This window comes from Prionailurus viverrinus, chromosome E3 (assembly GCF_022837055.1).
Source record: "Prionailurus viverrinus isolate Anna chromosome E3, UM_Priviv_1.0, whole genome shotgun sequence".
Classification (NCBI taxonomy): Eukaryota; Metazoa; Chordata; class Mammalia; order Carnivora; family Felidae; genus Prionailurus; species Prionailurus viverrinus.
Genome location: NC_062576.1, coordinates 35,086,145 through 35,110,505, shown reverse-complemented (window position 1 = coordinate 35,110,505; position 24,361 = coordinate 35,086,145). Strand labels below are relative to the sequence as shown.

General features: G+C 45.4%; 1 long non-coding RNA gene across 1 annotated transcript in view; it reads right to left on the bottom strand.

Moving 5' to 3' along the window:
• LOC125153924 (uncharacterized) overlaps positions 1-24,361 on the bottom strand; it is a 134,750-nt gene that overhangs the window by 89,135 nt on the left and 21,254 nt on the right. The window contains exons 5-8 of the long non-coding RNA XR_007147624.1: positions 23,055-23,145; positions 17,032-17,224; positions 13,267-13,359; positions 11,966-12,082 (exon numbers count right to left, since the gene is read on the bottom strand). This is a non-coding gene — a long non-coding RNA (uncharacterized LOC125153924). The remainder of the gene's footprint in view (positions 1-11,965; positions 12,083-13,266; positions 13,360-17,031; positions 17,225-23,054; positions 23,146-24,361) is intronic.

Below are 24,361 nucleotides of genomic sequence, written 5' to 3'. Positions count from 1 at the left end.
GGAAGGGAAATAATGCAGAAGGAAAGAGAAAGAAAGAGAACAGAAAGGAATTTGCTTTTTGTGAGTAATTTCTATAGGATATTTGCTGCTCTAAACTTTCCACACAGATTATTCTGTTTCATCCAAGGAAGAGAGAGAGAGGGTAGGGGGGGAAACGGGGAGGATGTGACAGATTGGGGAAGAGGGGACACAGAAAAAGACACAAACAAAAATCCAGATGAAGTCAGAGAAAGACACACAGGAATATCGAGAGATACGGAGAGAAACCAAGAGCCATAGAGATCCGTTGAGAATGACAGTGCAGGAAAAAGTGGTATCAGTCAGCTCCAGCTGCCATAACAAATACCCCAGGCTGGCGGCTTAAACCACACAAATTAATGCTCCACCTTCCCGGAGCCTGGAAGTCTGGGATCGAGGTGTGGGCAAGAGCTTGTTTGGTTTCTTCCTCTTTCTTAGGTGTGCAGACATCCATCTTCCCCCTGTCTGGTGCCTGCCAACGTCCAAACTTCCTCTCCTTCTCAGGACACCAATCATGCTGGATTAAGAACTGCACCCCCCACCCCATCACCCTGTGTGAACTTACTGACGTCTATAAAGAGGCCATTTGCAAATACAGTCACATTCTGAGCTACCAGGGTTGGAACTTTGTCATATCCATGTGGGGAGACACAATTCATGCCATAACCAATGCTAAGAGACTAAGAGGAAAGTGTAGGATACAGTAGGAGATCCTTAAGACCACCCAAAGAGGGAAAGATGGAAAGGAAACATTTTGAAGTCATTTTTCGCTGCGGTCCCTCTCTTTTGTCTGCTTAGGCAACAGATTTCAGAGTCTTATTTAAGACACATAAAATGGTGTTTAGCTGACTAACGATGTGTTCTTTATAGATTTCCCGCAACTCTCCTCTTTGGCTCCTTGGCCCCATCAAGCTCCAACCATCTGCAATTCTATTATTCTAATTCATGCTTCACTATTTAATTTATTAAAGGAAAACTTTGTTTATCTGACCATCAAATTCAATATAAAGAGGACATCCCTATCCCCAAGCGGCAACTCACTTAAATTGTGAGGACAGTATTTTAAGGGAATCATCTGACTGTAACCCCCCAAATTTAATATCCAATTGATTTAGCAGTTTTGCTCCAAGCGAGTCCTAAGGAACTCTCTACTATTTTGAAGTTCCCTCCGACTTGTGATATTCTTGTGATTTATAAGAGATATGCCAGAGCACCGTATACTGAGTATCAGGATATTCTTGGTCACGCTAGGCAATGGAGCCATTGATAGCATATTGTTAATAATCCTCCAGGGTAGAGAAAAAGAAAACCTGTCCTGTGGTTGGAGGAAGATTAACAGTAAGTGGAAATCTAAGGAACTCTGCCAGTTCCCAGTCGCCTCAGCACGGGTTGGGAATGCTAGCTGGAAGAGATCTTAACAGATAAAGTGTGCAGGGCGGGGACTCTCAAACATTAGTGTGTAGAAAGATCTCCTGGGTGGAGGGGTACTAAAAATGCACATTCCTGGTAGAGATTTTTAATCAGTAAGTACAAAGTGGGGTGCAATCATCTTCATTTTTACTGGAAACCCAGGGGATTTGGCTCAAGTGTTTATCGAATCGTTCATTAAGAAACACAAGGATGCTGGGAAGGTAGCCTTGGGCTCAGCCAAGCCTGGTCTCTGACCGTTGCATCCTGTGGCTAAGCACCTCGCAATCAGCGTGGTCTGCATAGTGGGGTGTGGATACAGCTCAAAGGTATATTGCAAGGATTATACAAAACTAGGTAAAACAAAGTGCTTAACACAGAGACCTGCAATAAATACCAAGGACTCCAGAGGTGTGCTTGCCCCAATCCCTGTTCAATTAGACAGTTTATTTATTTAAAATATGTAATTGGGGCACCTGGGCGGCTCAGTCGGTTAAGCACCCGACTTCAACTCAGGTCATGATCTCATGGTTCATGAGTTCAAGTCCCGCACTGGGCTTGCTACCATCAGCAGAGAGCCACAGAGCCTGCTTCAGATCTCTCTGCCTTTCCTCACTGGTTTGTTCTCTCCCTCTCTCTCTCTCACACACACATACACACATATACACACACACGTGATAAACTTTCAAAATAAAATAAAACATATAATAAAAGCACATGACCTTCATGTTCAACAGACACAAAAAACTCATGGGGTATTTTCCAAGACTAGAGTCCACCCTGATAGTCTTTAAGGGCACGGCTCTGAGCCATGCCCCACCCCGCAGCCAAACACCTCCCCACAGAACTGTAGGCTGGATGCCCTCTGTTGCTCATTTAGCGCCATTTGTATACTAGTTTCTTAGCATCCTCAGAAAGTCCACAGTCAGTCTTGGAGATGCCCTCCTGATCTCCACGGCGGACTATCAAGCAATATATTCGTTTTGCCTGGCCCTCAGGGCCTTGCTGATTCTCTCCTGTGAAAGCAGCACTGCCCCGGTGAAATTACATTCACCGGTTCTCCAAACCACAGATTTCAGAGAAATCTCTTGACCCTAGGGGTCTGAGCGGGGGTATCTGACAGAAAATGGTCTTTCAAAAAGCAATGATAGATCGGTGGTGTCTTATGTGGGTCACCAGCGGTTGGGGAAGTTCACATGTGACACACTGCCACTCCCATCATCTTGAGCAGCTCCCGACACCAACAGGGTCATCATCACTCCCTCTACTATTGCTACTATTACTCCTGCTCCTGTAGTAAAATGATTAATATTCAACATCATCATCACCACAAAAATAATAGCTAACATTAATATGTGCTTCCTGTATGTCAGACACTATGTTAATTGCTTTGTCTATATTCTCCCACTGAATTCTACAACTAAAACTGGGAATTACTTATCATTCTCTCCATTTCACTGGTAAAAGATAAAAGTTTAAATTTTTTTTATGTTTATTTATTTTTTGAGAAAGAACAGAGCGCAAGGAGGGGGAGGGGCAGAGAGAGAGGGAGACACAGAATCCGAAGCAGGCTCCAGGCTCTGAGATGTCACCACAGAGCCCGAAGCGGGGCTCGAACTCACGGACCGCGAGACAGTGACCTGAGCTGAAGTCGGATGCCCAACCGACTCAGCCACCCAGGTGCCCCTAATGTTTATTTATTTTGGACAGAGACGGAGTATGAGCGGGGGAGGGGAAGAGAGAAAGAGGGAGACACAGAATCCGAAACAGGCTCCAGCCTCCGAGCTGTCAGCACAGATCCCGACGTGGGGCTCGAACTCATGGACCGCAAGATCCTGACCTGAGCCGAAGTCGGATGCTTAACCTACTGAGCCACCCAGGCACCCCAAAGATGGGAGTTTAAAGGGGATGCGCATCTGACCACAGGCCTGGGCCAATGCAGGGCAGAGCTGGAGACCAAGCCCGGCTGCATCTTTTGGCTCCCCACTGAATGGCGGGGTTCCCGACTTCGAGTGTGGGACTCCCTCTTTCACACTAAAGACTGAGCAGACCCTCCCACAGCAGTACCTCCGTGTTTAGTGTCTGCTGAGAAAAGGCGCTGCGGCAGAAAGCTATGATGAATTCCATAAATGTTTCAGTGACTTTGCATATTTTGCTAATCACGGAAGCATATGCAAGCGGATAAACACGCCGCCTATTTTGCCGGAGACGAACCAACACTGACAAGACAGCGCATTGTGGCAGACGAACTCAGGGAAATATTTCAGGAATGCCAGGGTCCCTCTGGAGGCCCGCTGCCCTCAGTCTGAAATGCGCTAACAGGTCCCCTGGCCAGAGATGGACTTTATATATTTTTAATATAATTTTTGCCAAATTGGGTAACATACAGTGTATAAAGTCAGCTCTTCATTTTTAGGGTAGGTTCCCATGGTCCATCATTTACACACAACACCCAGTGCTCATCCCAACAACTGCCCATCACTCATTTTCCCCTCTCCCCCTAATCCAACGTTCATGCAAGTTAATGGCAGGCAGTCCCCGAAGGAAGTCCCAGACTTCCGTCCGCTGTCGGTGTATCAGTTTACCAAATCACTAGTTCATGTCTCAGAGTCCTAACTTCCCACTGTCCCCATCTATGTCTGTCCCATGAAGTTGGAGCATTGCTCTGGAAAAGCATCAGCGAACCATAGCCTGCCGGCCAACCCCAGCCCACCCACCTCCTGTTTTGTAAATAAAATTTTACTGGAATACAGGCACGCCCATTCATGTGCAAAATGTCCGTGTTGGCTTTCCCATCACAGCCCAGAGTTGAGTAGTTATAAAAGAGACCACAGGGTCGACAGAGCTGGAAATATCTCATATATGGCCCCGTACAGAAAAAATATGCTGACCAGTGAAGCTAAGGTGGGTGGGAAATTTGGATTTGCATCATCTGATGTCCTACCAAACATGCTGGAACATTCTGGAGTTTTGTTGCTTTCGATACTCACAACAGTTATCCAGACCTTCCAGAAAAGTTAGGAGGGAGGGGGGCAGAAAGAAGGATAAAAGTAAACTTTCCACGAATGGAAAAGAAGCCTCTCGTGCTGTCAGAAGCCTCTATAGGGAACTCTGGGCATATTGTGAAGCCATGAGCCCTTCCGGAAGAAAGCTGTTGTCTCTTCTCTGTGACTTAGAGTAACTGTGCCATGAAAGGACCGTTACATGCTCAATCAGTTGTATGACCTAAGATGACAACCAGAAGTTACATATCATCCTACAATATCAAGGTTTAGCCAGAGACCACAGGGAGGTGAGCACTGGGAAGACAGCATATGAAAAGAGCCAGTGACTTGGGGTCAGAGACATAGTGTAGGATCTCCAGCAGACCCATCACTTAGCTGTGTGACCTGAGTGAGGGCCTCAGCCTCTCTGAGATTTTCCACTTATGTTGTCTCTTGTCTGGGACGCTCTTGCTGGAACAACAGCACTTCCTAGCTGACAGCGGCCAGCCCCTCCTCACCTTCCAAATATCATCTCAAATGTCACCTCCCTCCTCAGGGAAGTCATCACTACCTGCCACCTGCCATCACCTACCATCCACACTGTCCTTTTCGCCACCTGCTCAGAGAACTTAAACACTCGCTTGTTCATGTTTTTATCATCTGCCTTCCCCTACGTAGATTTTTAACTCTGCAAGGACAAGGACCTTTTCTGTCATGTGCACTCCAGTCCCAGAACTGAAAAACATGCCTGGCAGGTAGTCAGGGCTCCAAGAATACCAGTTAAATGAGTGAGTGAATGAATGCACATATGAATGAATGACCTACCTCTCAGGGCTGGCAAGAACATCTCACAAGATAATGCTTTGTGAGGTGTTATACAGATGTAACTAACAAATGGTGATCTGCCCAGTGTCCATCTGAGAACTGAATACACCTGCCCAAGGGAAAAAAGTTCCGAACCAAAATGTTCACTAGTTCTGGAATATGACGATACAAAGACTGTTCATCTGCTAGATCTGTTCCTTCCAACAATGCAGAAAGTTCTGGAAGCCCAAGTCATGCAGAGATACACCTCATTTTATTGTGCCTCTCAGATACTGTGTGTTGCATAAATTGAACCTTTGTGGCGACCTCGCGACGAGCTAACCTGTCAGCACCATTTTCCCAACACCATTTCCTCACCTCGTGTCTCTGAGTCACATTTTGGGAATTCTCACGATATTTCAAACTTTGCCATTCTTCTATCTCTTATGGTGACCTGTGACCAGTGACTATGACTCACTGAGAGCTCCATTGACAGTTAAAACTTTTAAGCAATAAGGTAATTTTTAAAAATTTTTTCTTTTTTAACATTTTAATTTATTTTTGAGACAGAGAGAGACAGAGCATGAATGGGGGAGGGGCAGAGAGAGAAGGAGACACAGAATCGGAAGCAGGCTCCAGGCTCTGAGCCATCAGCCCAGAGCCTGACGCGGGGCTCGAACTCACGGACCGTGAGATCGTGACCTGAGCTGAAGTCGGATGCTTAACCGACTGAGCCACCCAGGCGCCCCGCAATAAGGTAATTTTTAATGAAGGTACACGCGTTGGGTTTGTTTTTTTTTTTTTGACATAATGCTGTTGCACGCTTAACAGACTACAGCAGAGTGCTAGATGTAACTTCTAGGTGCACCCGGAAAACAAAAACATACATTTGACTCGCTTTACTGCGACATTCACTTTTCTGCAGTGATCTGTAACCAAACCTGCCATATCTCCAAGGTATACATGTATATATTCAGAGACTTGTCACCACACACACACACACACACACACACACACACACACACACACCCTAAATTACACTAAATTACCTGCCGATTATCTGTAAGAATGGAGGAGCTAATTGGGAGCAGACATCCTCTCCCACCTTGGACACAAATGTCCTCACACCTAACCTGACTTGTAGAATGGGAGAGAAGTGTGGGCTAAAGGCAAGGCTTCGTTTCTGTGTTTATGTTCCAAGTTCCTAGAATGGACTGTGCCCTTCCTCCCAGCCTGTGGAGCTATACATGTGAGCCTGCTGCTGGTCCCCCCTCCCAGCCCGGCCTTACATCACCCAACTCGTTCTCACGCACTGAGTTTCCTCCAATGGTCCAGTTGTCAGAAAGCCTTTGATGACCTCTACTCATAAAATGGGTCAGAGCCCTCATGGTACACAATTTTCCTGCTTACCAGGGTTCAACATAATAATTCATATAACCTGAACTCATATAACCTGAATGTGTCCCTGCCCCCTCAGAGACTTGTTTAAATTTGGACAGATCCCCAATACTATGAGACACGCTAACCCGAATTTCTCCCCTTCGAGTTCTTTAAGTTCCAGGAACCATGCCCCATGCATCGCTCTGCTTCTCCCATACCCAGTCTTGGACACTCAGAAGCTGTTCTACACTGTATCCACTCTGCACAAGTGAGGGCGTCCCTCTGGTGCACACTAAGCCTCTTACACCAGCTCCTGGTGTGCATTACAGAAGACATGGGGATGCACATGGAAGGTGTGTCATCATCTCTGTTAATGGCAACAGGCACAGCCATCTCTTGTCCCCACCTGCCCTTCTCCCTTCTCCCGTCTTGTTTCTGCACAGAAATCCTCTCCTTATAGGAAGGGCAGGTCTTCCTATAAGGAAGGCCTTTCTGTCCCAAACCAGAGTCGCACAGGAAATTGTTTTTTTTTTTTAATGTTTATTTATTTTTGAGAGAGAGAGAGAGAGAGCGTGAACAGGGGAGGGGCAGAGAGACAGGGAGACACAGAATCTGAAGGACGCTCCAGGCTCTGAGCTGTCAGCAGGGCTCAAGCTCATGAACCATGAGATCATGACCTGAGCCGAAGTCAGAAGTTTAACCAACTGAGCCATCCACGCGCCCCATGTGGGAAATGTTCTGAGTAAACACAGTGCTCGTTAATTTTTTTTTTAATCAAAAAAACTCCTGTCAGAGTTTGCTTTGCCCGGGGACCTTGATGGTGTTGCCAGAAAATGATGGGCAAGGATGCTCCCATTTGGCAAAGAGGAAGTTAGCTGGGCAGGGTGATTGGGAAGAGCATACAGAACACCCACTTGCCTTCCAAAACCTAACGTCAATGCTAAAGTGCCTGAAGTTATCAACCCCCTGGCCTTGTCAATATCTCCAAGCCACATGGGGCAAATTAACTTCTCTTAGCCTCTAAGATTCTAACTCTGATGTCACGTCTGATCACCAACTGAGAATCTGGGACCAATTACAATGTGCGTCAGGAGGTTTCTCCCCACACCACCAACCAGTTCTCAAACGCCAGCTGGGTATCTTACAATTCAACTTGATTCTGACACCATCTACCTGGAGACGGCATTGGATCCCACAGGTTAAGGGCTCGTCCTACAAGATTGCCACCCTGCCCCCACCTTCAGATGCCGGTCACAAGTCCTGGTTATTTGTCACCTGTGCTTCTGATCGACCATCTGCAGATTAGAGATTCCAACAATCCCCCTCCTTGGGTTTGATTAATTTGCCAGACTGGCTCACTCTAAAGTGAGTGGTTTATTACAAAGCCTATAACTCAGGAACAGCCAGATGGCAAGATGTGTAGGGCAAGATATAAGGCAAAGTAAGAGCCCAGAGCTTCCGATACTTTCTCAGACCAAGCCACTCTCCCCCAACCCCCATGTGCCCACCAACCCAGAAGTTCTCTGAACCCCATCTCCTTGGCTATTTCTGGAGGTTTCATCACACAGGCATGGCTGATTAAATCACTGGCCACTGGCAGTTGAACTCAACCTCCAGCCCTTCTCCCCTCCCCAGAGGTTGAGGGGTAGGACTGAACTTTCCAACCCCCCAGTGATGTGCTTGGTTCCCTGGCAACCAGCCCCCATCCTTAGGTGCAACCCCAGAGCTGCCTCATTCACATAACAGGAGACACCTTTATTTCTCTCCTCACTTAGGAAATTCCAAAAGAGCTGGCATTTCGGATAAAGACCACATGTATATTTCTGTTCATAAATCACAACATCACAGCCTCTGTTTCCTCATTTGTCAAGTAGGGATAGGGATGCCAACCTTATGAGGATTACGTTCCACTTCCTTTTCCCAGACCCCTCTCCTGCTCTTCACAAAAAACAAAAACAAAACAAACAAACAAACAAACAAACAAAACAAAGGTCAGGTGCCCCTTCGGACCTGATTTTCCTTCTCTTTGTAGATGCTTTGTCTCAGCAGAACATGGGGCACCAACTCAGAGCCCATAAAAAGAGGTCATTGCAGATGGCAAAGTGCCTTGCCCCCGCTTCCCCTACGAATTTAAGAGCTATGCCGGCTGCCGTCGTCTCTACCAGAATCCATTCACCCATCTCTGAGTCTGATAAGGGCGTCCTAAACCTTCAGTTCAGGCAACAGCTTGGTGCTTCCCTCTTGCTCCCAGAATACGACTTTCCCCACTTTTTCAAAGAGCTGAGGGAGACCACACTAACTGGGGCTGCCTCTCCCCCAGCCCAGCTGGAGAGCCGGGAAAGAGCGTGAGTTTCCTGTCTGTGCCCCAGTCACCTTCCAAACCCCTGGCATCAATGGGATGTGAGCGCTGTTGCTGTCCCTCAGGAAACAGTCTTCCAGCCTCAAGCATGATTTATTAATTTCACTGCTTTGGCGGGGTCATTTATCAAAATTCCCTCAACAGTTCAATTAGGAACGGCCTGCCTCCCAAATTGGGGTTGGTTTTCTCATCTCCCCTAGCCAGCTTGTGGTCTACATCACTGCCCTGACCACCCTTGGTTTGGGGAGCACCACATGAAATAAATCACACCGCCCACATATCGACTTCACAATTTTTGCTGCACGACAGCACCACCGAGGAGATGGGGCAGATAAATATTTTCCCTGTTGTTCGGTGCCTAATTGTTGCTTCTACAGAACCCAGGGGTGAGACTTCATCCTTTCCATCCATCCTACCACCCTAACAGCACCTGTTCCCCACTGCCCTTGGGGAACCAGGGGTGGTGAGACCTTTCTGCTGGCTCAAGCTCCCATCATCCCTCTTGTTGGTTTCTTGTGACTTTGCCTCTCACGTCCATCTCTCTCCCTCAGACCCGGATTTCCATACGGCAGCAAGAGGCATGATTCCAAAATGTAAATATGATCTCACGGCAATCCTGCTTAAAACCAGCCATGGCTCCCCACTAACCTGATGAGAAAACCCAAACTCATGGGTTTTCTCATGGCGGTCAACCCCTTGGAGTCTAAACCCACCATATCCGCAGTTCCCAGAACAGGGCATATGGCCCAGAGGACATTCATAGACTGAATAGCCTGGCCGTTGCTCTTCCCAGCCTCACCTCCTCTCTCTTATTCTCAGCAACACCAACTGTTTATATTTATAGTCTCTCCCACAAACCACACTGGTTCCCACCCACTCCCCCTTTCTCATAAAAGTAACTTCCCTGCCTGAAGCATTCCTACCCCCTCATGAGCCAGCATCTGTTCAACCCTGCATTTCCACCCATCACCTCCTTTTGGGAGCTTTCCCTCAACATCCTTCCCCCCGCAACCACCACCATATTGAACTAGAGACCCCTCCTTCCACAACACCCTGAGCACAACCTGATGAAATAGGATCTCAAGGACTGGAGGGAACCATCGTGCCTTACTCCCTTCTGTTTCCCCAGCATGTAACATGTAACCCAGGTTCCCAGCACTGGCCGCCAAATCCATCCTGAGCTCCCACAGTACTTCTCCATGTTTCTTAGTTGCCACTTCAATGCTCTGCTTCTGAAGAAATGGTCAAAGACAAGAGTTTCCTCTCAAGCTCTTTCTATTTCTATTTTCCTCCAAAGGGCAGCCTGTGGCTTTCTATGTCATAGATTTCTTTCTCAGAAGAAACATGAAGCATTTTCCCCAGAAAACTAAAACCCTTTAAAATGCCCCCACCCCCGCCCCTCCGCTGACCACACATGGTGTCAAACATGTTGCATTACCCTCCTACCTCAGAGTGAATGCCCGTCCATTCCCTCCTACCTGTAGGACAGGTGGCCCCCTAGAAAATCTGGATGTCACCTCCAAAGTTCCCCAAACCCCTTCCCCTGGGGGTCTAGGTAAGAGTCTTACATAAACAGGTCTCTGGCTGATATGTCCCCAAATCCCCACCATGCAAATTAAGCCCCCACTGTGACCCTCATTAGAATAACAACAATACTGAACACTCCCATGGTGTTAGATTTTTAGTTCACTCATGCTTTCAAAAACTATTGAATGTTCCCCAAGCAAGGCATTGGTCTTGGCAATGGAGAATCAGCAATTAAACAAGTCAGCAGGTGTGGGCTCATGGGCTGCTGTGAACTGGTTTTGAATCCTTGGTCTGGAAGTAACTCGTAACCAACCTTACCCTGACCCTTTCAGTCTGTTAGCCAATTCAGATTCTTTGACCTGACCCTGTGTGCCGCCATGTAGACAAAGTTCCTGTGCTTGGACGCTAGTTCCATCCACGGTGGTTAATTTCCCCCATGCCATCTAGACTAGCCCCATAAGCCCTACTTGACAACACTGACCCTGGCAGTAAGTGAGAAGAGAGCAAATCTCCAAGGAATTATTACATGAATTCCCCATAATTAAGTAATCAGTTGTGCATTTTCTTTTTAAATCCCCGTGTTCTCTGCTTGAGGGCAGAGGCCACCCATGTCTGTCCTATCTCCCATCAGAGCCCAGCGCTGCACAACTGGGTCTTCAGCAAACACGTACTGAGTGATGAATAAATAAGCAAAGAAATGCATCCCTACTTTACAGGGTCCTCAGCCCAAGCTAGACTCTGACGCAGCCCTTCTCCACTGTTTTATTCAGTTTTGACCCTAACAGCAAAGATCCCCAGAACTTTATTCATTGCAAAGCAAGCAATCGGGCTGGTGCAAGCAGCAATGGCCTGTGTGTTGGTAATGCCATTGCACGTTGATGGACTTCCACGGTAATTCAACATTATTATGTGTCAAATATAATTTATGGTTTAATACAATGCCAGTTTTATAACTGCATTATTGCTATATATTTACATCTGGAAAAAAATAAATCACACTGAAATTTTCCACTTTGAAGGACTTCATCTGGGATTAACTGCTGTGCCAACCAAGGCTGGGTTTTCTCGAGCTAAAATCTGGGGGTAGCTCCAGGCCTTGAAAAGAACCAAAGTCAGCTCATTGCTTCCAGATTGCGTCCATTTTTTTGGAAACGGTTCAGCATGCTTTTGTCTTAAATTTCCCAAACGTGCACTGGACGCCTACCCCTTGCTTTTAGGAACTCAGGAGCCCCCGGGAAGTCTGGAACTCTACCCAGTGAGAGAAACCGTCCCTCTTAGTGCTATAAAACATTAAAGAAATGCCCCAAACACTACATAAATGGCCTCTTATCACTTACACTTTTCCGTTACCTAGGGTGATATTGTTTTGCTGGTTTTCCAGCCAACAATTTAGCAGAAATTCTTCTATTGCAATAAATATAGATCTATATCATTTTAACACAGGTATTTGATTCACATACATGTTATAATTGATACAAATCCTTACCTCACTCGTAGCCATTTGAGGTTGCTTCTTATCTCTCATCATAAACAACACTGCCAAGAACATCTTCAGACAATCATTTGCACACTCATGCAATTTTTATGTCATTGAGGAAAATCCCTAAATAAATTACAGGATCACAGGATTAAAAATATTTTTTTTAATAATGAATAAAAATAACAACGTTTCCTCCAGCAGCCTTGATGGACACAAATGCTTCCACTCAGCTCCTGACACCCACTCAGACGTCACCTCTGCTGATTTCCCTTCTGCTCCACCATTAGCAGAATCAAGAGAGGAGACTCACTATCACCGCTTGGCTCCCTCATTACCTTATAAACCTTTTCTGTGCCAGTATCACACTACAGTGTAAATTAGGCACGTATGCATCCATTCACACTAGTGGATTATAATCGTGTACGACAGGTGTTCAACCTGCCCTGTCCCATTTCTCTATATAATCCCAATGTCAGACACACGAGAGGTATTGTGCACATATGCACTGAATCAAAATGCAGTTAGGGAATTACTGGAAAGGCTACCAAGTTTTAAGCTTTTAATTCATGGTCTTATGGGCTATAGGAAAACCCTCTGAAAAGTTACAAAAGGTCTTAAATGTAGATTCCCCTCTGGAATAATTTCTGTGTGTGTGTGTGTGTGTGTGTGTGTGTGTGTGTGTGTGTGTGTGTGTTTCATTACTAGGTGAATTGTATCCTCCCTTCCTTCTCCTTCCTGTTCTCCCTCTTACCAGAGGTGACTTTGAGAACTGGTCACCTGGCTTCTTGAAATGGGACAGCCACTCACTCTCAGAAGAGAAGAGACTCAGAAGGTTCTCTGTCTTGGAAGGGCTCCCCCCAGGTAGCCTTACACTGTAGGGGGCCCCCGAGATTGCACTTACTGAGCTGCTTGTGTGGGTGGTGGAGACACTGAACCTAGACACGAATTTGCCTTTGCTGAACCCAATGCTTCTGCCAAAACCCTGGTCCCTGGACTTACAGAACAAGATCCGGTGCTCAAAGGCAGCTCACTGGATTTTTTTTTAAGTTTATTTATTTATTTTGAGAGAGAGTGAGAGAGAGACAGAGAGAGAGTCCGTGTTTGTGTGTGTGTGTGTGTGTGTGTGTGTGTGTGTGTGTGTGTGTGTGTGTACGTGCGCAAGTAGAGCAGGGGCAGAGAGAGAGAGAGAGAGAGAAAGAGAAAATCCCAAGCAGGCTCCAATGTGGGGCTCAAATTCACGAACTGTGAGATCATGACCTGAGCCGAAATCAAGAGCTGGATGCTTAACTGACTGAGCCCCCACTCACCTGATATGATGAGCCAGCTTAATGCTCCTTGGGCTGGACTGCACCAGTGAAAAATTTCCACATCCTATTCTTCACAATATCACAGACTTCCTTCTAGAAAGAAATGCACTGTGTCAGTTGGGGCAGGTTGTTATAACAAAAATGCCATAGACTGGATGGCTTGAACAACAGAAATGTATTTCTCACAAGGTGCTGGCAGACCCAGTGTCTGGTGAGAGCCCACAGCCTGGTCTGCAGTTAGCTGTCCTCTTGCTGTACTCACCCATGGTGGGGAGCCTAGAGAGGAAGCGGGCTTTCCGGTCTTTTCTTATAAGGGCACGAATTGCATCATTACTGTCCTCATGACCTGACCACCCCCAAAGGCCCCACCCCCTAATACCATCACACTGAGGGTTAGGATTTCAGCATACAAATTCTGCAGGAACATAAACCTATGGTTTGCAACATGCACTTCGCCAAATATATAATAAAAACCTTCTAGCTGTCCCTTCATGATCTGAACTAGTTAAAAAAAAAAAAAAAACACCACATCTTTGGGAAGGTAGTTGATGGCTTCTCCACTTTGCAATAACCATTAAGCCTTTCTTCCCTATCCCAAATGTGCCCTGTTATTATTTCTACCTGTTTTATTGTTGACGATGACCATCAATTAGATGCGATGTAAACAGACCACCTTACTTTGAAACAATATACACAAAAATCTCCCACTGGGAGAAATGCAGAACTTTACTTAGAATCCTGGAACTGGGGAGTCGGAAAAGACAAGAAACCATCTGAAGCAACATCATACTTTTTGCACAAGGAGTCAGGATCAGAGAGGGAAAAGGGTGGGTTTGGGGACACACAGCATCAGCCCAACAGAGGCTGTATCCAAGTCCCCCTTACAAGGCAGCACTTAGGATCCTTCTTTGTCTCATCTCTTTGATAGACATATAATTGCCATAACTAATTGGAAAAGGCATCAGGCTCGCTTTATGATGACACAGGGTGGAAAGGAAACTCGTTGTCACTGCACAATTTATGAGGTCGTTGTTAGATTCATTACTGGAAGATCACTGGGTGTAATTAGTGACCCAAATCCAAGTAGATAAAACAGTTTGGCCCTTGTTTAAAATCTTGTCTTAAAATTGAGTAATTTCCCCTACTCTAGACATAGTGCCTTTGAGGGTCATATTTAATGATCATACATCCCAGTGTGAAGTGACCCCAGGAGAACAAGAGACGACTTTGTAAATTGCACTCTGACTAATTTGCCCATCAGCTGGCATTTTCTCAGCCACCTTCACATTATTTTATGAGACTTTAGTATGATTCTTATATTTATTCAATATTTTTCTCTAACTAAAATGTTTTTTGATATACAACTCATGCCTGGGACATAGCATTTGATCAATAAATGTTTGTTGGAACTCTTTGAACAAAACCATCTGAGTAGTATCTACTCTAACCTTGACAGCAAGGTTGAGTGGTGGTGGATAGAGCAAACTTTAAATTCCCTATTTTGCATGAAAACATGGATTGAGGACTCCTTGGATTCCTGGATGTTTAAATCCTCATTCTCAGACTTTCGCTCTAGCTTCTAGTCTCCTTTCCTTGTTTCCTCCTGGGTAGAGACACTGAGTTCAGGCTACTGAATCTCAGGAAGAAAAAAAAAAACACGTGAAATAGTACTTTCTCTAAAGAAAGAACTAAGATCCCTTGCAGCTGACGTCCTTCTGAACAATGGGAAACTTTCTAAAATAATTTCGATGGTCAAGCCATCTGAAATGAAAGATCCTGACATGGTCTCTCCCCAAAACAATCTACAAGAAAGACTGCAAATGGTCTTCTGGAGATGTTGAGGAGACACTGGGGGTAGTCACAAACTTGTAAGGTTTTAGAGATGAGGAGAGTTGAGGATCTAGAAGTAGCTCTCATCTTCTTAGTGGTTAGGTGAGAACCCTGAGATCCAGAGAAGTTCAGCGACTTAGAAAAGTCGCACAGTGAGTTAGTGTCAGAGCTGGATTAGAACCCAGTTGTGGGACATCCTTCGTTAATACACCCTCTCCTCTTCCTCAGATGTATGTCTGGACCAGGGTTTCTCAACCTCAGCACTACTGACATCTGAGGCTGGACCATTCTTTCTTGAGAGAGGCCACTCTTTGCACTACAGGATGGTTAGCAGTATCCCTGGCTTGCACCCACTAGATGCCAATGGCACTAGTACCTCAAGTTGTGGCAAGAAAAATGGCCTCCAGACAACACCAAGAGTCCTTTGGCATAGGGGAGAGGGGCAGGTGTTGCAAAACTGCCCCCAGTTGAAAACCACTGGGACAGCTCCAGATAGGGCTGGACTCCCTAGGGCACTCCCCTTGTCTCTGGCCACCACGTTTCCTTAAGGCCATTCTTCTAAGTGGGGTAATCATTGTCTAAGAGTTGCAAAGTAAATCTACTCTGGTTGGTTCCACTGGACTCTTCTAGAAATAACAGAGCTGGTTCACAATAGAGAAATAGCCTGACTACTCACCCAAAGAGGGCCTGGTATTTTCAGGTCCAAAACTCACCTGGGAGGGGACCCAAAGGCACCTAAGTCTCCCCATGACCAGATTCTTAAAGGTTCAATGTAGAAGCCAGATGTCAGTGTATTCTTGCATAAGGACAAATAAAAGCCTTCCATGCCTCACCCCTGAATGCTGATTAATGAGTAAAATACTAAATCAGACATTTATTCAACAAACATGGAATCCAAGAGGGACTGATTTCTTAAAGTAATCTTAGATGTTATTTTAGTTTTTTTTTTTTAACATTTATTCATTTATGAGAGACAGAGAACACAAACAGGATAGGGACAGAGAGAGAAGGAGACACAGAATTGAAGCAGGCTCCAGGCTCCAAGCTGTCAGCACAGAGCCCAATGAGGGGCTCGAACTCACAAGCTGTGAGATCATGACCTGAGCCGAAGTCATACGCTTAACTGAATGAGCCACCCAGGCGCCCCTCTTAGATGTTATTTTTAAATAACATCTTAGTGATATTGAACTATGACAGCTTGCTATCTCCGTCTTCAGTCTAAAGATCTCCCAATGCATGGCCCCAACATCCGTCCTTTCATTTCTTTACTACATGTGTGTTGAACTCTTATTGGATATAGTAAAGCAATATGGTCATCCACAAGACAGCCATGTTCTTTGACCTCGTGATTCAATCAACTTCGGTCAATTTGACCAGCAAAAGTTCTCAGATCCTCTCATCTTCCCCATCCCCACTGTCTTTATCCTTAACAGCATCATCTCTCACCTGGTATAGATGCCTCCACTCTCCTTCTCCAATCTCCCCTCAAGCCAGGCCCTAAAGAACCAGCACAAAGATTTTTCTGCAGTGTGTTCCTGGAAACATCACTGTTTCCAACCAACAGGTGGTTTCTCGTTGCTTCTATAAAGGCCTGACTTCTAAGATTTAGTACACTTTGTTCCACCATCCTCAAACACCTTTCGCTGCTCTCTGACTCACAACCTTCTAGACTTTGAGGCTGTTTGGCATCACTTGCCCCTCCACTAGTTTCATGAACCCTTCAGGCTTGCTTATGTGTCTTTCCAAATACAGTACCTGGGGCTCACCTCTAATATAACATGCATCACAGAGAAACATATTCCCCAGGCCGAACGCAATGAGTGGCTCTTCCCAAGAAAGCAGATCTATACAGAATCTTTGGTAAAGAACCATGAGTTGGTCATCTAAAATAAAGTCCGGGAAATATGAGTTTGTTTTACAAGTGTCCACACCCACCTTTCTATTTCTTCTTTGTTGGGCCCAAGATTTGTCCCTTTCTTAGAAGACCCGACTAGTGAGGCTCTTTGCAGAAGTCAATGTGGAAGGACTTAGCACTTGTTACTACTGCTGTCTCCGTCAGGAATTCACCACACGTCAGATGTGGGCCGTTGCTTGCAAGCCATGGTTCCATTCAGGGAAACCAGAGAGCCTAAAAATAGGAAAAGAGGGACCAACTCAGGTTCGAACAAGAATCTCTTAAGCGTCCATTTAGAGCAACAGAGTAGACAGTGTTCTAGTTACCTACATGGGGAAAACCAAAAGGGGAGCGGGCTTGAGAGCAGGCGTTAGTCTCCATACACTTTAGCTCTGGCTTATATATATTTTAAGTGTGTTGTGTTAAATCGCCGATATATGCCTCTGCTGGCTGCCCAAAAGTCTCTGACCACCTGAAGGGTGGAACTCGCAATCCATTCTCCAACCTCACATCCAGTCATGATGCATCCGTAGTAGTACCCAGACCCAGTGTGCACCGAGGTTTGGAAATAAATTCATTAGGATGCCATGCTCACACATGTCTAGTCCAGTGTAGTTGGGTCTGGGTTTGCCTGTGGGGACCTCGTATTTATTGTACTCATCGTTCTGTTTCAGTCTGAGAAATGTCACCCCGGAATGCCTCTTACAAGTTCCTCTTCATAGAATGATAGTCTTTACAAGGGCTCACACTGTACCAGGTGATTATTCTTCACAGGAATGCTCATCAATAATATGCTACAGTTCCTTCCCGAACACAGATGTCTGGTAAATATTACATGTTTATCCATACTGAGGGAGGGGAGTAAACAATGAGGGTCCTCATGAGGAGCTCTCCTTGAGAATCACACTCATTTTGGGGCGCTGGGACTAAGGTGCTCAGCAGAGGGGAAGTAGGGAGGAAGAGGTCCATGGCATGGCAGCTCGAGTCCGGTTTGATTCTGACTGCCACTTACTAGCTATTTGACATGAAATGAATACACTTATGAACCTTCATTTTCTCATCTATAAATTGGGGATAACAATAGTACCTAGCACACAAATGCTAGTTGTGCTTTTCATTAGGAGAGAGGACACAGACTGTGATCTAAGACACTGGGTCTCCTCATTGCATTTTCTGAAATAAAAGATTTCTATGTTTCCCAATTCTGACTTACAGCATGAAGAGGAGAGAGAGAAAGCACCAAAAAGAAATGGCTAATGAGGCATTCTCTTTATGGAAAAAGGATGAAGATTGGCAAAACACCCTCCCCTTAAAAAAAAAAAAAAAAAAAGATGGTGAATCCTAGCTACTCTATTTACTGTGTGGCCTTAGTAAGGATACTGGACCTCTCTTATCTCTAGTTTCCTTGCTTTTAAATGGAGGATGAAAATATCTACTTCACAGGAATGAGATGGAGATTCAACAAGGGCACATAATGTAGGCACAGAATAGTGTGCAAATACATCATAGCGAAATTGTAAGATTCTACAATCCTGACCCACGGTAGCCCTGTCTGCTATGTGATAAAAGAGAAAGCAAATATACATTCTGTAAAAGAGGAAGGATGGATGGATGGATGGATGGATGGATGGATGGATATATAGATAGACAGATAGATAGATAGATAGATAGATAGATAGATAGACAGACAGATTCTTATCAGGTAGAGATGCTTTCCCTTCCCCTCCCTCTCTCTAAATACACACACACACACACACACACACACACAGGATGGATGGATGGATGGATGGATGAAGAGATGGATGGACAGAGAGAGAGAGAGAGAGAGAGAGAGAGAGATAATAGAAGGGTGAGGAGAGATGTTATCTGTATCCGCATAACAAATTATCCTAAAACGTAGTGGCTTAACACAACAATCATTTGTTTTCTCCGACTTTGTCAGTCAGGAATCCGAGTGCAATTCACCTGGGTGCCTCTGCCTCAAGATCTCTCACGAGGCTTCAATCAATGTGTTGGCTTGGGCTGCAATCTCATCCGAAGGCCCAACCAAGGGAGGATCCACTCCCAAACTCTCTAACATGGTTGCTGCCAGGACTCGGTCTGTTATGGATTGTTGGACTGAGGCCATGAGCTCCTTGTTGGCTGTTGGCTAGGCCCACCGCCAGTTTCTAGCCACCCGGCCCTCTCCACAAAGCAGCTGGGAGCCTGGCAGACTGTCTCCATCCCAGTGGACAAGGGACAGACTATAAAAAAATATGGGATGGAAGCCAGTCTGTGTGTAAACTGTTCTTAGCAGTAACAGTCCCTCCCTTCTGCCCTATTCCACTGGTGAGTCACAAGGCCCAGTACATACTCAAGGGGAGGGAGATCAGTGGGGAACAACTTAATGGCTGCTCACTACTATCCCAGGGAATATGAAAAAGCCTCCATTACTCTATCAAAGCCCCTGGACCCACCTGTTGACAGGGGGCAGCTCATTCTTCTGTATCTTCCCATTTTAAATGCATATTTGACTTTTTCCCACCCATGCTCATTTCCTGTGCTTTTGGGTGAGGTCTGTGAGGCAGGATCAGGACAGTGTGCTTGGCGGAAAATAAAGGAAGGCGGTGAGCTTTGAATGATTAGCAAGGGAGAGGCAAGCCCTTAGCTGTCCTTATAATACCTGAGCATTTCACATTGCACATTTTCTCCATGCACAGCTGCAAGACGGAGTTACCACTTTGGAAAATTAAATTTCATAGAAAGTTGGCCATGGTTCCACTTCTCTCTCCCTATGGAAGCAAAAGATGGAAAGATCTCTGACTTGTCACAACTGCCAAATCATTTTGGGGCAATATTTTGAAGGAGCCTGAGTCCCTTCTCTGGAGAGATTCCCTAATAGAAGCCCTTAAAAGCAGCTGAAATGAGGTTAAAAGCTTTTGAGAGTAAGTGATAAAATACCCACGTGATCTGTATAAGACGGAAATAAAGACACATACAGAGAGACACAAACAAATAGACAGAAATTAGATGCTTCTCAGAAATTAGGGAGGATGCTTTCTAAAGGGAACAGTCTCCTGCTGAAGAGAGGATTTAGTATCCTGACCTGCCAGCAGCCGTGTTGGATGGATTCCTCCATTAGTTTATTGGAATGCTCATAAAATAAAGGTTAGCCCCATCCTAAGGATATCTTCCACCTTTTCCAAACCATACTATCAAGTTGTATTAGCTCCTTGGGTTAAGCCACCATAACAAAGAGAATGTGTGCTAATGTGACTTGCCCGGAGTTAAGCTCATTTAAAAATCTAGAATACCATGGAGAAAGTTCCCCAGGCTAAGATAAGTTTAATGAGTCTAAATCTCAGCAATGAACTCACCTCCAAAGTTTCTGAAATACTTAGCCCTGGGAAGGGCATCATTTGTTTATTCGATGCAGAAAGTCCAGTCTCCACCCCCATCTCAGTAATGTGGGTGCTTGAGAATTAAAAGACAGAATGAAGAATTTGTATTAACTTTCTCAGTGCTGTGTGATTGGAAGGTGAGCCTCCATATACACTCAAAGACACTTATACACCCATTCTGCCCAATGCAGAGGGTTGGAGAGCTTCGTCTTTCAGCTTCGTGTACAGCCAGTGTTCTGATCAGCCCATCGTCACTCCCTCCTGTCCATAACAGTGCCCAAATCTTTCAGGAACCACACTTTGGATATCCCACATTGTCCTTGGGAAGCTGTTAATCATGGCGTCCTTTCCTGCCCTTCCCCAACTAAAGGGTGGTCATGTGACTCAGGCTGACCAGTTGGAGGACTCCTTCATCCAGACAGGGTTTGGATCCAGAAAGAGCATAACTCAGATCAATTAGTCTTCTTTAAATTTTGATGTGTGGGTAGTGTGGGCAGAAAGTTCTTTCCTTTTGGATTTTGAGCCAAGAAAATGTAGTATTATGGCTATCAGCAGCCCTTTTTACTGCCATGTGAGGAGGGGAGGCCTGAAAAAACAGCCACAGAACACTGAAATGAAAAAAATCAGAGCCCCGAGGAATATTGTCTAAGCCCGTGTACAGCCCCAGACTTCCCAAAGAATGGTCAGAGATTTGTGTCACTAGCCATGAAAAGCATCCTGACCAAGGCTATGATAAATACTGGAGCCATTATAAAGCGTTAAGCACTGACGATACCAAGAAAAAGGCCATGATATTTTGTCCTGAACGTGTCCTCAGTCAAGGATTTATGGTGAGTGGTTCAAAACACGAACACCAGAATCAAACAGACCTGCATCTGAATTCGAGTTTCACCATTTCCTACTTCTGTGTCAGTGGTAGGCAGAATTCTAAGGTAGCCTGGAGACTTATCCTGCACTCACCCTGGGTACATGCTCTGCATTAGACCCTTCCCCTTTATGTGGGCAGGGCACGTGAATATGAGGAGGTCTCACTCCAATGATTAGGTCACATTATATGGCAGAGGTGAGGGGATTTTGAAGGTTCAGTTGAGATTCTAAGTCAATTGGCTTTGAGCTCATCAAAAGGGAGATTGTCCTGGTGAGCCTGGCCTAATCAGGTGAGGGTGTCTTAAAAAGAGATTGGACCCTTCTGTAGAGAGAGGCATTCTCTTGCCTGCCTTAAACAGTCAAGAGCTATGCTTTGAACTGCTTACAAGGAGAGGCTGCCTCTGGGAGGCCTCAGACCCAGACTATAAAGAACAAGATTCTTCCAACCTTTCAGGAGAGTTTGGAAGAGAACCCTGAGACACAGATACAAGAATGCAGCCCTGATCAACACTTCAATGGCAAACTTCTAAAACCCTACTTGGAGAACCCAGCTAAGCCTTTCCCAGATTCTTGACCCACAGAAACTGTAAAATAATAAATGTGTGTTGTGTTAAACCATGAAATTTGTGATGTGTGTTATGCGGCCGTAGAAAAGCAACACAATGTCCGCTCAAAACGAAGCTTTCTGACCCTGAATTTCTTGGTCTAATAAACGATAATCGTAGAAACACCTACTTTTATTGGCTCTTGTCAATATTAGTTGGCAATTCCTATGTAATTCACTGCTTGATACCTATTAATTGCTAGCTTACCTCCTCACATGTTAAGTGTGTGTGCCCATATGGGGTACTCCCATCACCAAGCACCCAAACATCAGGAAGGTCATCAATCTGTAAGGTCATCCTATCTATCTTCTTGCTTTTATAGCAAGGGAAGCAAGGTCCAGAAAGGGACAGTGACTGGCCCCAGACCACAAACCTTGTTAGTAGCTTCAATAAGGACTTCTGGCTCTCAGCCAGGTTCTGCCTGAGTTGCCCCCCTTCCAAAAAAGGAGGCTCTTTTGCCATACTTGATACAAACATTGCTACAAGGTCAAATTGTTTGAAGGACCCAAAGCTTTTATCTCCTGTATTTTGTTATCTATTGCTATGCAACAAGTTATCCTAAAACTCAGAAGTGAAGAATGGAAACATTTATTTTGACTTATTTAAATTTTAGCTATTTAACATACAAGACAATACTGGATTCAGGAGTAGAATTCAGTGATTCATCACTTACATTCAACACCCAGTGCTCATCACAAGTGCCCTCCTTAGTACCCATCACCCACTGAACACATCTCCCACCCACCTCCTTCCATCAGCCCTCATTAAGAGTCCCTTGTGGTTTCTTTCCCCTTCTTCTTTGCCCCCCACCCCATCCCATATGTTCCTCTGCTTTGTGTCTTAAATTCCACATAGGAGTGAAATCATATGGTATCTTTCTTTCTCTGGCTGACTTATTTTGCTTAGCATAATACATTCTAGCTCCATCCACATGATGGTAAATGGCAAGATGTCATTCTTTTCGGTGACTGGTAATACTCTATAACATTCCACGGAGTAATATTTGACTGATGAACGGATAAAGAGGATGTGGTGTATGTATAGACAGTAAACACATATTATCTCATTGTTTCTGAGGGTCAAGAAGCTTGGTGGAGCTTACCTGGCTGCCTCTAGTTGAGATGTCACATGGGGTTGCCCCTAACCCGTGGACAGGGGCGACACTAATCCGAAGGCCTGACTGAGGCTGGTGTCCATGTCAAGCTCACTCACCTGCTGGAAAGGGGCTCCAGTTCCTTGCCACATGGGTCTCTTCAGGAAGCTGCTTGCAAGCCAGAAGCCAGTTTCTCTCTGAGTGAGGGATCTGAGACAGAGAGCATTACCACGATAAAAGCTGCGACATCTTTTAGAAATTAATGTTGAAGTAATGCATCATCACCTCCGCCCGAGTGCCACTGGCCACAAAGATCAACTGTAGTACAAAGTGAGAGGGTGCTCCACCAGCGTGTCGTTGCAGAAGATGCCATCATTGGGGGCCGTCTCAGGGGCTGGCTTCACGTCTCTCTGTAATACCTAAATAGCCACACCACTGCCAGGGGAGATGGGATGACTTCGTCCCAGCCCTTGTGGTTAATAGAAATATAAATACCGTGACAGTGGAACCCCTGCCAAATAGCACATGAAAATGGCATTTGAAAAGTGCAATTAGTACTCTTTTTCCCGAGAAGGTCTGCTCTGTTTAATGATCTACATATCAGTGCGTTCCAAGCAGAGGTATTAAATGTCTTAGAATACATTACAACATTACAGCATCTTCAAAAGATATCAGCAAAATGACCATTACTTGAATTGGCTATAAGCAAAGCTTCAGAAGGTCCACGTGGCCTTGAAATGCAGAGCCGCACTGTGGCAAGAGGGAAGGGCTATGGAAGTCTGGCTTCTACAAGTCTACATCCCTTGTTATTAACAGGCTCTGCACTCACGTTGTGACCACAGGCCAGCTCCCAGGCTCCCCCAGTGGACCCCTGTGCCCTGTACAGATGAAACGTTGTTTTGCAAGAACAGAATGACCACAGGTGGGGTATGGGCAGGCTTGCCCCAATATGGTGACCTCGATGTGGACATTTCATCACATCCCTGACTTTGTCCCCGTCTGTTCTGCAAACTGGCCACGTAAATTGTCCTGAAATCTAAATCTACTCATGTCACCTCCCTGCTTTTTAAAAAGATTTTGGAGGTGTCTCCTGGCTTCTGGGGAGGGGGGACGTATGAAATACGTAGCTAAAAAAAACAAATTCTGGCTCTAATGCTTCTCTCCATCCTTCTCTGGGTGACAGTTACCCTGAAGTCTCTCAATGTCCACGCTCCTTTTGCCTCTGGACCTTCCCCACTACTCCTGCTTGGTGGCCCACTCCACCCTGCTCCCCCCCCCCCAACCTTCACCTCCCTGAACCCCACACCTCCCCTTACTCAGTCCCATGACAGCTTACACTCTCCCTCAGAGAACTTGCAACAATAGCAGATAAGCATTTAATTGTATTGTTAGTTATTTGTTATCTGTTCCCTGCTTTTAAACTATA